At 34.5% G+C, this 6692-nt stretch overlaps 1 long non-coding RNA gene across 6 annotated transcripts; it reads left to right on the forward strand.

Annotated features, from left to right (window-relative positions):
• The first annotated feature begins 262 nt into the window (after positions 1 to 262).
• Positions 263 to 5513, forward strand: LOC107856522. Of its 6 annotated transcripts, XR_001670579.2 has the most exons (4): positions 274 to 2185; positions 2283 to 2817; positions 4373 to 4856; positions 4993 to 5513. It is a non-coding gene; the product is annotated as an uncharacterized LOC107856522 (long non-coding RNA). The 6 variants fall into 6 exon arrangements; XR_007053483.1 differs by having other exon boundaries at positions 282 to 2185; positions 4373 to 5513; XR_001670583.2 differs by lacking the exons at positions 4373 to 4856; positions 4993 to 5513 and adding an exon at positions 3662 to 4224 and having other exon boundaries at positions 284 to 2185.
• The last annotated feature ends 1179 nt before the right edge of the window (positions 5514 to 6692 follow it).

Genomic DNA, 6692 nt, shown 5'->3' on the forward strand with positions numbered 1-6692 from the left:
CATAATTAAATAATTGTCACCTCCACTAAATTATTAAGACTTGTGTCACCTACAACTTATTTTAAAAATTTTTTGTCACCTACAGCGCAAAGCTTCAAGCAAGCACAATTATTATAATTAAATATCTTGCAGAAAAAATTCATATACTATTCTATTTTGAGTTTATTAGTATTTAACTTTTTGATTGTAGTGTTTTTTCTTAGCATGATTCATTACTAATACATATAAGTGGTGAACTGGTGCTCAAAACAGGTACGTGAAAGTTAGCAGGACAACCTTCACCTGCCAGCTTCCAAGGTTATTTTCGTCATTTCCAGCAGCTTTTTAAGGGCCATTTTCATCATTTTCATGATTGTTAACATTTGAGTAATCGTATACGTGTTGGTTGATTATTTCACCAACTTCAACGTGTCATTTGAATGGGAACATATTTTAATTACTGTGGGCAAAGATTTTTCTGTTGGCATCTTGCTATCTTAACCTCAAAGCTTTGGCAACTACAGTAACGGTGAGTATTCTGATGTTCTTCTTCTTGAAATTCTTCGATGGTGAATGTTCCGATCCTTTTCTATTATTCTATACATAGAGATTAAAATTTTGGCTTCCACATAACATCAGTTGTTCAACTTTGTCCTCTTCCAGGTAAGTAAGGGTATGTGGATTTTGTGTTCTTTTACTTCAGTTGTTTAGCTTTCTCCTCTTCCAATTAAAAGCATGTGGATTTTGTGTTTTTACTGTCCGATCATGCGTTTTCAAGCTCCTATTTGTTGGGTTTTCCTGATTTTAACATGAAAATTGGGAAAAATATTGATGTATATAATCTTGAAGATGTTTATTTCCTGGTTTGATTCCACTTTAACAGATACATATTTTCAGTTTGGAGTTTGATATAAGTATGTGTATGCATATGGGTGTTGTTCGTGAACTCCCAAAATTTTGTTGAAATAGTTGTACAATGTGATAGCAAAGTAAACGTTATCTTTACTGTTTTCTTGTACCGTGAACCATAATTGTGGTATAAATAATCCTAAAACAAAAAGTTGTACTAACTGTGGAATGAACTACTTCCAGATTCTACCTCAGACTGTGATCGCTTATCTTTGTATAAGCAAACAATCCTTTAAGATTTTCAGTTGATAGTTAAGAAGGAGTTTAAAAGGTTGCATAACAAGATGTTTATTTCCTGGTTTGGTTCCACTTTAATAGGTACATATTTTCAATTTGGGGTTTGTTATAAGTATGTGTATGCGTATGGGTGTCGTCGTCAACTCCCGAAATTTTGTTGAAATAGTCGTACAATATGATAGCAAAGTAAATGTTATCCTTACTGTTTTCTTGTACAGTGAATTCCCCTCCTTAACTGAACACTTTGCTATTAGAATACCACCACTACCGGCAAGCTCCGCAGCTTAGCTTTCACTGCAAATATTTCATTATTAGTTTGTTCATTAATTTACATTGTCATGTGTTTCCGTTTTATGTGCACCTTCTCCTGGCATAAGGAAGCAAATATTATCATAATGGATCGGAAACTTCTCGTGGACACCATCACAACTGAAACTGCAGATTGGACCTCTAAGGTACAGGTAGTATACAAGTTTCGGCCCCGCGAAAGTAGTGACTCATCTATACATTTTCAGACAATACTTGTGCAGGACGAAAAGGTAAGTTTGTCCCTACCTCTACCGTCGCTGGAAAACGGAGTTCATACCCTAAACATTATTATCTATGGTAACGTTATTAACTACACGACATTTGTTACTGCTGCAAAGGCAATAACTATGTAGACTTAACAAATTAATAAAAGTTCAATTCCAGCCTTATAAAAAAAACAACTGAAAATTTGAACTACTTTTTTTATAAGCTGTATTCGTACATCTAAAATAGGTTCTCTTTTACCTGACTACAGGAACAATAGGTTTCCATAGTACTCTACGACGATGACATTCCCAAGTACGAGAAGTTGTTTGCCCTTTTTGAGACATATTTGGTTTCCTGTGCAAAAGTTAGGGACCCCGGGGATACTCAATACGAGCTGGTACATATGAGTGGGTGGTTGACAGATATACAATCGTTTAGGCGGTTAAAAATAATGATGGATTGGAAGCCCCCCTTCCCACTCCAACAAAATTGAATGCGCTTTCCTTCTCAGCTATTGAATGCCAGCGTCTAGGTGTTGAATTTGGTAAGCCCTCACTTTACATTTTCACCTCTTTTCCTCATAAACTGACTGCCCCTATTAATCAACTTAACTGCTCACATGTTATTTTGCATTACTCCAGACTTATTAGCTATAGTAGCTAATTGCAGCGCTATTCAATATACAGCTGATCAAAGTAAGCACTTCTGGGAAGCGATCGTTATGGACCAGAGGTGAGTTACTCGCCTCCCGACAAAAGGTTCACCAAGCATTCTATTTACTTGCCAACGCTTGCACTGTAATAATTTTTACTTATTACTGCTTGCACTGTAACAATTTTTGCATCTGCTATGTCTATCAGCAAGAAACCTTTTTTATTCACTATATGGGGCAACCTGGCTGACAATGAAGGAGATACATTATTACATCACCTACATCAATATCCCGTCATTCTAGCGAAGCATATAGGTGTTACTGAGTTCCACGGTGGTATCCCTTCATTATTACATTAATGCTGTAGGTACAAACTTTCCCGTGGAAGACAGATTATCACTTCCCGACCATCCCCAATAATTTTACTTGCTTGCCTGCTCACACTGCAATAACGTTGTACTCCCTAAAACAATAAAAGTGGTTCACTGCTTCAACTGTAAGATACGCCGAGAATTAGTCCCCAGGTAACTACTACAACTACAACATTGCATACACTCTCTATTGTGCAGCTTCTCTTTCTTCACTTTGGTAGGAAAAATTCTAGATTGATCTTACTGATGACAACTGAGATACGTTTTCCCTAAAATGATAAGTCCAACAACTCACGCAAACAGTCACTGTACATCTTCAAAGTCTGTATGCACTCATGTACATGACAATAGTTTACTTCCTTCTAATTTCTATTCGGAAGGAAAAGCTATAACCATTCTCCTATGGTTTACTTACCCTTCCGCTGATGTTTTGACATTTGATTAATCTGTATTGCCTTTGTGTATAGCTTGACGTGATTGCCCAGTATACTGTGGAGTAGTCTGCGACCTGTATCATTTCCTACATAGATTAGGTTGACTGCTATCACTGTGTTATGATGAAATATCATTAACTTAGAGCATCCTGACATTTTTATAAACATGTATTGAATTTGGTATGTTCAATATCGGCGACTTAGGAAGAGGGATCTGGGAACCAAAAGACTCCTGTGAGTATTTGTCTTTTCGGCTGTTTAGAACTGTAGATAACTGTCCCTATTTTTAAAACCCGAGAAACAATAGTCAACAGAATAACTTCTTTTATCATTTCCAATAAAAAGTTCCTTATGAAAGAAAATACATGCATTTTCTCTAAAAATTTTCACACGTAATAGTATCTTCTAAAGTTTATCTCTATCCTTCTCTGCCAATGCAGATATCCTACATTTTCTGTGGTATAATCTAAAGACCTGACTAAATTTTTGTAGCCCGACTGTGATGAACAGATTTTTATTAATTTCAGTACGCACCTTGACCTTTCCTCGGCTTCTAAATTTAGTTGCGAGGACTGGAGCAGTGGCTGTGTCATTATATGCTGGTAGAGACGGAAAAACTGGCTTTCTCTTGACATAGTTGAAAGAACAAGAATCTGTGTAGTACTCGAGCATGGCAATGGTTGTGGTGTTATCAAATGGTCACCTGCAATACTTGAATAGGCATGTGCTGCCATATACTATCTGGCTGGTGAGAAGCGGAAACAACTATTTAGATACTGGAGTAGAATAACACCCAATGAAGAGTTCAACATCTTCAAAAATCAACAGAAAAATAATTTCCTACTATCCAGTCATTACAAAAATTCTTCACAACATTATAGATAACCTTCTATATTCTTTAGATATTTCTTCTCAACTGTTTCCTATAAAATGACTGCTGAGGGTCATACACAAGTACTAATAGACACTGGTTGGTGTTGTTTGTCACTGATTAGAAAACATTGCAGGTCCTACAGCCTTCTTGCTAATTAAGAGGCTGGAAAATATTCTAAATTTGTAATTGCAGTTCTTATTACTTCCAACAATGTTTCATCCTATATAAAATCTTTACTGTTTGATTTCTTTCCTTGATTATTTGCCTAGATATTAATTTAGTCAAGTAAATTCATTATTTGAGTGTATCTACGTGGCTGAAAGATTAGGAATGTTACTTTCTATATTTTCCTTTTAAAAATTTGCTATGCATTTTAATTGTACTGCTATTTTAATCATAGGTCACTTCAAAGTTGATATTACGGATGCCAGTGATACAATTATAGTAACAATCTCAGAAACGCTGGCAAAAAAAATGTTGTCCCTAACTGCAGAACAAATATATGAAACTGTCACTTTCCAGGTACACACATACATACCACTAACGACACGGAAAACTTATGTCTTACAATTTTGTTCTTTTCAGTTAGTAAAATACTGCATTATATAAAAGTTCACTTAAATCTGCTCTCTTTCTGCTTTTTCAATTAGCAACAACCGTTGTCTATTACCCGTATAAATGAGCACCTCGCTCAAACTATTTAAGCTCCAGCTACAAAAGCCAGTCTTCAGATTTTTCGATAAAAAATCTGGCATACTAGCTATCACTGCCTTCATTGAAGCAGAAACCCCAGTTTTCCCGACGTCATGATTACCTGCAGATCTGGGGGACACAGGTAAGAGCCAGAAAATCGAACCACCCACACCCGCAAAAAAACATTGAAGGTAACAACACTTTTAACAATTCGATTTGGTATTGTACTCTGCATTCACTGCAATACTCTAAAATATTCTACTCAACTAAATTTTATTTCAAACATATATAGTAGCAGAAATTACATTTTGTTGCCAACACCTGCAGGATCTCAATCTCAGCAGGTAAATATAATCTTCATAGTCGCCTTTGTTACATCTGCCTACTCAATGCAATCAGGTACATAGAATGATGTTGCTCGCAGCCAACCTCGGTCAAGTGGTGTGGCATGTACAACTGCATTTTAGTTGCTTCTGCCAACTCCAATGCATGGTATAAGCATGTACAAATGATTTTTGCTTGCCTACACCATCAGAATTAGTCCGCTGCCTGAACAAAGTTTTTGCGTTTTCATATGTTGATAGTTTTTGTATGTAAACAACTCATAATGAAATATGAAAGTACATGTTAATAGTTTTTGTACATAAATAGCTATGTCGCTACAAAATATTTACATTTTATTATGTAACGTGACAAAAAGACTAAAGTTCGCTCTTATCGTTGGGCCGTGTTAGCACAGGCTTCCACATCTAGTATGTGTATATATATGACCAGCAGGAACAAAGTCATATTTTTGTTACGAATTTTATGAAATTCGCTGATATAAAATTCTAAAAGTCATTTAATAATTTGTATTTATATTAAATAATTCATGATTTGATATACAATTATCAGTTGATAATATATTCTTTCATTTTGATTATTTTGTAAATTTAAGAGTTTATTTTGGGTATTGTGGGCTTACAAGTATTTTAGGGATCAAAAATATATATATTTTTTATTATAATTTTAGGCGTTGCAGGTTTAGAAAATATTACCGTGCCATGGAATAATAATTAATAAGTGTATTTATAATTTTGTTATTTGAGTTTTAGAAGAAGAAGAAAGAGGGGGGTTTTGGGCTACAGGTGACAAAAAAGTTTTAAAATGAGCTGTAGGTGATACAAGTCTTTTAAAATGAGCTGTAGGTGATACAAGTCTTAATAATTGACTGTAGGTGATAATTATTTAACTATGGATTAAGAAAGTTTGGAAAATTTTAAAATAACTCATAAGTTTTTAATTTATATTTTGATCTAAATGTAGTTAATATCATGGAAAACGAAGGAAAAAAAGGTGTATTTTTCTCTCTCGTCATTCGTTATTATTTTCTCTCTTCGCAATATTTGTTGCTTATTGTTGTTGCTTTATTCATCATCTTCTGATCTATTATTATCATCTTATACTTCATTATCATCTTTATATTCTTCTTGTTGATCATTGTTGTTGTTGTTACCGCAACTGCTGCTCTTTGATCAATTTCTTAGGCCAAATTTTATTTCGTACGTCACTTTTAGCTTTGGCATTTACTTTTAGAGGAGACTTTGGTAAGTGAAATTATGTTTTTTAGTTGAATTTGTCATCTGTGTAACTACTAGTGTGCTGTTTTTGCAACAATAGCTAGCACGCGAACATGAATGCAACATAAGAACAATCTGTTTAAATAGATCCATCATCTGTGGCATCAGATAAGTGTTCTGTTGCAATAGTAGACTCATGTTGGATTCATGATTATGGTTCTAGGTGCCCGTAATATGAATAACATAGATGGGTATTTTGTTGCAACAGATTAATAATCTGTTGCACCAGATTAATTGTCTGTTTTAATAGATTAATAATTTGTTGCATCAGATTAGTTTTCTATTGCGACAGACAAGTAATCTGTTGCACCAGATAAGTAATCTATGCAATAGATAATTATTCTGTTGCAACACATGAATAATCTGTTTCGAACAACAAAATACATCTTCTATTACAAACCCAATAAA

This window comes from Capsicum annuum, chromosome 3, assembly GCF_002878395.1.
Source record: "Capsicum annuum cultivar UCD-10X-F1 chromosome 3, UCD10Xv1.1, whole genome shotgun sequence".
Lineage (NCBI taxonomy): Eukaryota > Viridiplantae > Streptophyta > Magnoliopsida > Solanales > Solanaceae > Capsicum > Capsicum annuum.